A 9,667-nucleotide genomic window follows, 5' to 3' on the forward strand; every position below is an offset into this window, starting at 1 on the left:
TAAGACATTACGCTGTATTACATGGACCTACACAGCCAGTAACAATGGCGACATATGTGCATATCTCATAAAAAAATTGCCACGACACAATTCATAAACCAAATGATAAAACAATGTCTCTCATATACAAGTCACCTCTCAACAGCTTGTAATAAACAAGGTTGATTAAACTGACTAGTCACAGGTTGTATATGTTCATATGCCACTTTATTACATGCGGACGTGTGGAACTGTGAGGCAAGCTTATCCTCATCCTGTCGTCCCTGCAGGGTCAAACCTCAGGCCTCTCTTCCTTCTCCAAGCTGGGAGCCGGAGGGGTCAGAGGGTGGAGGTGGGTCCTACGGTGGAGGTGGGCCTGAGGGTGGAGCTGGGCCTGAGGGTGGAGGTGGGTCCTACGATGGAGGTGGGCCTGATAGTGGAGGTGGGCCTGAGGCTGGAGGTGGGTCCTACGGTGGAGGTGGGCCTGACGTTGGAGGTGGGTCCTACGGTGGAGGTGGGCCAGAGGGTGGAGTTGGGCCTGAGGCTGGAGGTGGGTCCTACGTTGGGGGTAGACCTGAGGATGGAGGAGGGCCTGAGGGTGGAGGTGGGCCAGAGGGTGGAGGTGGGCCTGAGGGTGGAGTCGGGCCTGAGGTTGGAGGTGGGCCTGAGGGTGGAGATGGACCTGAGGGTGGAGGAGGGCCTGAGGGTGATTGTGGGCCTGAGGGTGGAGGTGGGCCTGAGGGTGGAGGTGACATGCGAAACAATAGCATGCGATGGTTGGAACAGTAAAATCTTCCCTCGACAACAATTAGGAACCATAGCCTACATTATATTTAATGGGGTGTTACACTGGGGGAATCGTGATGTTAGTTATATTGGTTTATTTTGTGTCAAGTATTTTCTATTTTATAGGCAAGATATAATACACACACACACACACGCACACACACACACGCACACACACACACACACACACACACTATACTATAATATAATATAATAGTAATAACAACATAATAACGTAGAAAATAAACTCTTTCATGTGCAGACATGGACAGAAAAACAAAATCGTCCCACTCATGTATATTCACTTCAAAGCGAGCTTCAAACAAAAGTATGAACTTTGTACTTTATTTGAATCGAATCAGAGATTGTGACATAAAATACTGCATGACAAATAACTTTTAAAGTGTTTATGTGAAAAACAAAACCTGCTTTGTTGGAGCTCTCATGGAGGAACGGGTTAAACAGATCATCTGTGTCTCCTGCAGAAACAAATAAACAAAAGCAGTTTTGGGGTTTTCCCATTATGCAGAGGGCTTTTTATTGGCTCAAATGTTTTCATCTGTTTAAAGTTATAGTATGGGAGACATTCTGAGGTCTTTGAGATTAATACAGTTTTATAGAGATAGATTAATAGAGAAAAAGCTTTAAAGGCCAATGAAAGTTTTAAACAAGCATGCTTGTGTCTTGAATTTATTCCACATAATCTAACAGGATGAATTGCGCATCCATATTTTAAATGTTGGTGGTATTATAAAGTGTGGTATTTCAAACCATTACACTGTTTCTTCCTCTACGGAAGACGAGAGGAATTTATCGGAAAACCAAACAATCCCATCTCCTCGCAATCATCTTCTTTGGTCTCCCTTCCAAGAAAGGAGAACGATTTTAGCTGAAGAGCATTGTGTACACAAATGTGCACACACGTACAGAACCCACCACCTGAATGGTGGTTCGCTATGGAAATACATCACACACGCACACATTTCTGAAGAGATGCTGGAGCTATGCTCAGCACAACCGTGCAGTCATCTTGTTTATGGCAATCCATAAAGTGTCAAAGCCCCCCCCCCCCTCCTTACATAAACACACTCCATTATTCATAACTCAATGGCCGTTTTGTCCCGGACCGAGCGGCGATTGATTGGTGGTCTCGTGAGTGATTGATCACCTGGGTAACCTGAGAGAGAGGGAGGAAGGGAAGATAATGAGGGAGGAAGAGAGTTATGCTCAAGCAATCTCATGTCCTCCTCACTGTCCAGTTAGTGATGTCACAGTCCGCCCTCTGGCTCACGGCGTCTGACGATGTTGTGTTGTGAAGCTTTATCACTTTGGCCCATTGGCCTTTAGGATACGGTAAGGTTTTGGTGCAATTAAGGTAAGGGTTTGGTGTGGTTAAAGTCAGGAGTTGGTAGGGTTAAGGTAAGGTTTTGGTGTTGATAAGGTAATGGTTTGGTGTGTTTAAGGTTAAAGTTCCGTGGCTATGGTAAAGGTTTATTTTGGTAAAGATGATGATTTGATGTAGTTAAGGAAAAGGTTTTGTGTGATTCAAGTATAAAGTTGAAGGTGTGGTTAAGGTGGTTTGTCAGGATACGGTAAGGTTTTGGTGTGGTTAAAGTCAGGAGTTGGTGTGGTAAAGGTCAGGTTTTGGTGTGGTTAAGAAGGGGTTGGTATGCTTGCATTCCTGTGCTGGTCATTTTCTTTTGTTTTCTCTAAAGCGTATTGAACAGCAGGAGTCTATCCGGATCTTAATGAAGGCCCACTGAATGACGGCCATAGTGCACACCTCTGTGTATAGACTCCACCATCAGGTCTGCTCTCTGTCTCCCCGAGGCCTGCATGGCGGACAACAACTCCTCCCTAGGGCTTCCCCTCTCTGCTCCACCTGTTAACCATATCAAATCATTTATGACCTTTGCTTTTCATAAACCGGCCGTATCTAGGGACCACAGTACTGTAGTTGGTCTGTGGGTGACCCAGCTGGGACCATATGGGTCCCCCATGTGTAGTTGTAACTCTGAGGCTCTCCTACAGTGTGGCTGTAATTGCAGTTTCACCATTACCCACAATCCCTTGGATATGCAGCAGCAGCACCGCCTTCTGCGGCCAGGAAGAGCTTAAAGATGACTTTCTGGGTCTGTATAGGCAATAATGATCAAAACCATAATCATAATAATCTTTATTTCTAATGGTACTAGATGCTTTTCCACGTGAAATAGAAATAAATAAATCAATGTGGTTGCATTCAAAGGGAATGCACACACTATAAAGAAAAATATACGAGCGTGGTGACCAAGCAAACAGGCCAAAGACATAATTTAACACAAATGTTGTGTTTGAAAATACGCTGCCTTCTAGACTCTCACCTCTAGGGGATGACGAGGTGGAGCGGAAGTCGTGCCGTTTGGTTTGTTTTGAAGGCTCCCTGTGTATAAGCTAGTGTTAAGCAGCACCGTCTCTCGCTTTAACACAATCCGGTCGGCATGCCTTTTGTTGAAGTGGTGATATTATGCCACCAGGTGAGAGCGGGATTAGCCATTACAAGCCGTTTGAAAATCTGCCTTTTCCTTTGTTTTAGTTACATCACAAGTAGGCGTGTCTACCTCGATGTACACTGGATAGATCTACCTCTACTAGCCTACCCAGTGGACTTAAGCAAATGTTGCTGATCTATCCATCATACTTCTAGGTGGCATTCCCACTTGTGATGTCACTAAAACACAGAGAAAGGCAGATTTTCAAACGCCTTGTTATGGCGAATAACACACATCTGGTGGCATTATATCATCCATTTAAAATATGACTGTCATTTCATTTCTTCAGCGAATAATTCCAATATGTTGATCTACATGGTCTAAATAATTCAGTGATCTCAAGGAAATCCGGGCAGCACACTTTTTTATCAATTGTCAATTGCAACATTTCCCTTGTTCGTTGTAATGCCAAGACCCATTTGAGCATTACAATGTAATAAAGTAAAATGACATTTAAGTCTGAAGAAAACCCTACCATATCCTGCATGTAATTGAGACAAACACGCTGTTCCAAATATTACATTAACCGAAACGCAGTTTACCGCCTCTGTGGTCCAAACCTTGTAAAAACATATATTTTTATGCATGTTTTAACGACCCTTTTATTGCGCCATTACGGACAGGAGAGTGGAGAGAGAGTCAGGAGTTAGCGACAGGGGAACGGCACATAGCATAAGAAAGAAGGTCGGAATCCAACGCTTAACGCTTGAACCGCGCTGGAAGCTAGCCCGTGTGCTAGCCCATGTGGTTAGCATATTAGCTGGCTGAGCCACCAAGCCCTCCATAGCTTGTAAATACCGCCGCCAGTGATGGAATACACTGGAACAGTAATCCCCCTCTGGTGACTAATGACATCATCTGGTTCACCACTCTATGAGTCTTCAATATCCCCTCTAAAGTCAGATCGGCACATTTTAATATTTCCTCGGGTAGAAAATGTGCGAGGTTTAAGAGTAATGGCGGACGGGTAATTGGATGTTAAAAAATGCAGGATGGCGCTGGAATGAAACGTAATTCAAAAACCCATGTGGGGGGACTTGGCAAACGTTAATATCACCCGTGTGATGGGTTACTTGGAGACCCGCTGGTAGTCCGTTATTAGGCAGGAGGCCGCTTTCCGGTTTGGAGTTGAGATTAGGGAAACAGAGGACCGAGGAAAGAGTTGATGGACCTGTTGAGGAGACGCTGAGAGCCTGAAACACCAAGGGAATTTGGGATCAGGCGGTAGACATTATGCTGTTCCACCCATCCATTTATGTATCCATTCATTCATTCATCCTTCTATCTTTCCGTTCATTATCCCTCCATCCATCCATCAATCCATTTATAATCAATCTATCCATTCATTAGATCCATTAATCTATCAATGTAGCCATCTGATCTACCCACCCATCCATCCCTCCATCCATCCATCCCTCCATCCATCAATACATCCATCCATCAATTCATCCATCCATCAATTCAGCCATCCATCAATTCATCCATCCATCAATTCATCCATCCATCAATTCATCCAACTAGCTTCCACCTGAAGTCGTCTGTCCTGCACCCTATGGTGCTGCCTAAATGTCTAGCACAGCAAAACACACACACACACACACACACACACCCACACACACACACACACACACACACACCCACACACACACACACACACACACACACACACACACACACACACACACACACACACACACACACACACACACACACACACACACACACACTCATCATCTACCCATCCCTCGCTCTCCCTGCTTCAGCACCAGTGGTGGCAGATTAAATCTATAGGTCAAGCAGGGGGAGGGGGAGGGGGGGGGGAAGCTAACACGAAAGTGCTGACAGCAAGGCCCTGGGACGCGGGGGTGTAGGCGGCGGCCATGTTGTCCCAGGTCCTAATTGAACAGCGCTCGCCGGCACTGAGGCTGCAGCAGTGAGGGGGGGTCTGTGTTGGTTCATCACCGACACACGCCACGCTGCCTCTCTGTCTCAGTTAATCTGTCTCTCTCTCAATCCAACGATCTGTCTGCTGTTCCTCTCTCTCTCTCTCTTTCTCTCTCTCTCTCTCTCTCTCTCTTTCTCTCTCTCTCTCTGTCTATCTCTCTCTCTCTCTCTCTCTCTCACTATTCTCTCTCTCTCTTTCTCTCTCTTCCTCTATCCCCCCCCCTCTCTCTCTCTCTCTCTCTCTCTCTCTCTCTCTCTCTCTCTCTCTCTCTCTCTCTCACTATTCTCTCTCTCTTTCTCTCTCTTCCTCTATCCCCCCCCCCCCCTCTCTCTCTCTCTCTCTCTCTCTCTCTCTCTCTCTCTCTCTCTCTCTCTCTCTCTATTTAATGAAACTGTAGCTCTCTCACACTCTTTCAGTGTCTCTCTTTCCTCCTCTCCTTACCTGTGTAATCAGTACACTGGGTAGCTTTCTCTCTCTTGCTCTCCGAGCCTCTGTTTAATGGCCTCGCCTCTCTCTGGCTGTTCACAAATGGTGTCGTTGTTAATGAAGCTGTTCTTGCAATCTGCGTGGCGTTGGTTTTCATTGTGTTGTGTGTTTGTGAGGCTTCAGAAATTAGGACCATTCCATTCTGTAATTAAGCTCTGACAGTTCCTGATGATCTGAGCTCATGTGCTTATCAACCACACTTTACCTCATGGCGACCCTGTCTCCATATGTTCAGGCTGTACAGGGGTTACATAATGGTGCATACGAGAGAGAGAGAGAGAGAGAGAGAGAGAGAGAGAGAGAGAGAGAGAGAGAGAGAGAGAGAGAGAGAGGGAGAGAGTTATTAAACACTGTCTCACAGAGTGTATGCATGTGTGTGTGTGTGTGTGCATGCCTGTGTGTGTGTGTGTGTGTGTGTGTGTGTGTGTGTGTGTGCGTGTGTGTGTGCATCTGCGTATGCGTGTGTCTTTATTTGTTTTTGTGTGTGCGTGTGTGTGTTTGTGTGTATTAGCCTGCGTGTATGGGTGTGGGTCCTCCAATCAGCTAGGACACTAACGACTCACCAGAAACACTCTCATCTCTGGTCCCCGTGAGAAGCCCTCTGTTGTCTGCCATCATTGGATTAGACAGACATAACCTGCCCTAATGGGTCTTCTCTGGATGCTCGTTTGCACACAGCGAGAGGAGTAGAAGTGCTCTCTCTCTGGGCTAGGGCACAAGACGTCCCCAAAGTGTCGCTTTATTCCAGTAATCGGATTTACAGAGAAACGTGACTCATTATACGTATCGCTCCATGTGTGTCTCTGTTGTTTGCTGTTATGACAATCCTGCGTTCATCTCGTTTGTAGCAGCGTCCCCCATTTCATCATCATCAGACATATTATTGAATAGACTTCTGGTTGTGGCCTCGTATTCATTTTGTTTATGGTTTGGTCGTTTTGTAAGTGTTTTTAGCATCGCTGGATACCAATTACTGACTGCGGTTTTGTGTAGACTGTGTGTATTAGCAGCCTAGTTTCCTAACTGTCATTAAATGCTTCACCTTGTCTCAGGCCACGTTTATACGTAGCAGGGTATTTATAGAAACAAATATTTCCCCCCCTCCGTTTTCAAAAATAACATTGTGCACACAACATTGTTTTCGAAAAAGTTGTCGTTTACATCAAAACGCATTAATACGCCGTCGAGCGCCATTATAACTATGTCAAACCTATGGGCGGCAGTGTAGGGAGAAGGATAAAGCCATGCAAGCCAATCAGAATCCTCAGAATCAACAACAACGAATAACACAAGCGTCTTCCTGTAACAAACAAACTGTAAACACAGGGCGCTCATATGACGTTAGGCATTTCCTGGCGCATAATGTGACGCTTCAGAACCTAAAACCCTGTTTCTACCCGTTGACACGACAATGCATAACCGGCGTTTTCAGAAATCTCCACTTTGGCCGGAGTTTTTAGAAATGATTGTTTTCTGTGATAAAAACTGTGTTTTCGTGTAAATGAGAGGCCAAACCGCGTGGAAATATCTGCGTTTTCCCTTCGTGTAAACGGGGTCTCAGTGTGCTTCTGTTTTGTATCGTGCCTCCATGCCTTCGTTAATCCCTCCATTCTACATCGGTTGCGTGTGTTTGGGGGAAGGGTTAATGGGAAGCTCAGTGATTGGTTGTGTGTGGGTGTGGCTCTTGTTGATTAGTTTACCAGGTGATAACAGGATTAGATAAAGGCCAGCAAGCAAGGCGAGGCCAGTTGCCACCCCTGAAGGGTTTTTTCTCTCTTCATGGTTTCCATATGTTATTCTTTATTGAGTATCTACATTCGATGTTAGCAAATTTAGACGGATGTAATTAAGGAGAGGGTAGACATCGGGAATCGAACCCAGAACCGTTTGGAGAACCGAAATGTAAACACAATTATAACCTAAAGCATCATACTTTGGATTTATGAATCATGTGGATTTGAAATGATGAGGGCAATATGTGTGTTGCTGCGTTTTCCCCAGACGGGGCCCGTCGTCACCCCCACTCATAACACAGACGGTGGCGGCGGTGGTGACTGCATTAGTTTGTTTACCCTGCCTAATGGGGTTGGCCACGTAACTAGCTGATGTCACTGGCCATGATTGCGCCGCAATTACCTCCCGTGTCTCCTACATAAACCCCGGGCCGGCCCGGTGTCTGGCCCGCCGTCACCCGGAGCCCTGGCCGACCGCCGTGTTTTACGGGGGAGAAAAAGAGGTCTTGCATCGTAAATGATGGTTGTAATGGCACGTCGTTCTACCGTCGAGCGAGTTAGGGGCTTGGTTTTTGCTTGTTGGCAAAACGCAATGTCGCTGCTGTTAATTAGTAATCACCCAGTAATTAGTAGCAGTCATTTAAAATCGAGTTCTGGTTGACTTCCCCCTGGAATCAGTCAGAGCTCAGAGCTCACCCTGAGACAGAAGGGAGCGCTCCTCTGTCTCTCATCGGTGCTGACGATTGTGGTTCAGCATTAGGACGCCTCGTTAGCCTTCCGCCTTCCACAGCCACAGTCTACCAAGAGCCTCTGAGGTGGACGCCGGCAGGAGGAGGTGTTTGGTAACCATTGGAGTGGCTCAGGGAGGCTCACCGAGCCTCACCGCTCTCGCCTGCAGGAGGTGTGAACAAATCACGCTTTTGTTCCTGGAGAACTGTGTCTTGCCATGGGTTCACTAATATAACGGATGCAATAAACTAACATGCATTTATCAAGACGGATGACTTGCCGTGGTCGAATTCACAAATGGCTGAAAGAATGTTTTTATGAAGCCAACAAAAGATGTATTCCTTCCGGAGTCCTGGAGCTTAAACCTTAAGCTGAAGGGATCTTAGCTAACTAAGTGGTTCACAGCCATGCTACGAACGTGATTGTATATTTATTTATTTATTCATGCACAGAAGAACTTGTAGCAGAATAACCATGTTGCAAGGGTTTACAACCTTCCCTCTGAGCAGAGGCGCCGGAACCTGGGGTGCAGTTGGTGCAACCTGCGGTGGTACCTAATTATATTTGTCCACGTCATGGCGTCGCAGTGGTGGTGGCAGCTAGGCCTATTCACAGCGTTGTAGCTTTAAATTACGTCTGCTCTTACGCGAGCACAGCTCTCTGATCCAGCACAACGTTTACCTTCCAAATCGCTGTGCAATGCTGCAGTACCTTCATCTGTATTTTTCGGGGAGTTTCGGGGACATAACATAATAATGTTGTGCACAAAGAAATCTGCTGATCTGTTTTGGCCTCAAAACTCGCCGAAGATTGCGCACTTAGACGCACCGTTGTGAATCAAAGCCCTAGAGAGAAGTCGCCTGATTAGTCTGATTTTGCACCCCCACTTTCAAATTTATTCTGGCGCCGCTGCCTGTGAGCAAGTGTTAAATCTATCGTTGCCTCGCATTTGCCTCTTCGCAGGAGTGACACTCGTTATATATTATTCACGTCATTACCGCTGGCTCACTGCTAGCTCAGTGGGGGTGTCAAGGAGCCCGCCAATCCAAGCGACCAGCCACAACGTGCCGTGGTTCTCGAGTCCACGAGCGTAATTGCCTTTTCTCGAGCAGCCGCTCAGTCCGAGTGTCCTCTCACTGCCCGGGTCACGTGACCAGTGTAGTGGAGAGCAGGCGCCAGCCCAGGGTCCTTCCCGGTATTACCCAGAGGGCTGTGTTCTCTCAGCCAATCACGTCGCCTCGCGGCCATGTCATGAGAGCTATGAAGTGATCTCCTTAAAAGAGGCACCTGGTTCGTCGGTGGGCTCTTGACGGTACCTGTGGCTGAGGTGTGTTCCGGCCGAGGGATTGATTATCATGTTTTTTAATTGATAGGGCTCGACGTGGATGAGGAGGTGTCATACATGGGGGGATGGATGAGTGGGTGGATGGATGGATGGATGGATGAGTGAAAGAATAGATGGAGGATGGGTGGATGGA

Source organism: Gadus macrocephalus, chromosome 13 (assembly GCF_031168955.1).
Source record: "Gadus macrocephalus chromosome 13, ASM3116895v1".
Classification (NCBI taxonomy): domain Eukaryota; kingdom Metazoa; phylum Chordata; class Actinopteri; order Gadiformes; family Gadidae; genus Gadus; species Gadus macrocephalus.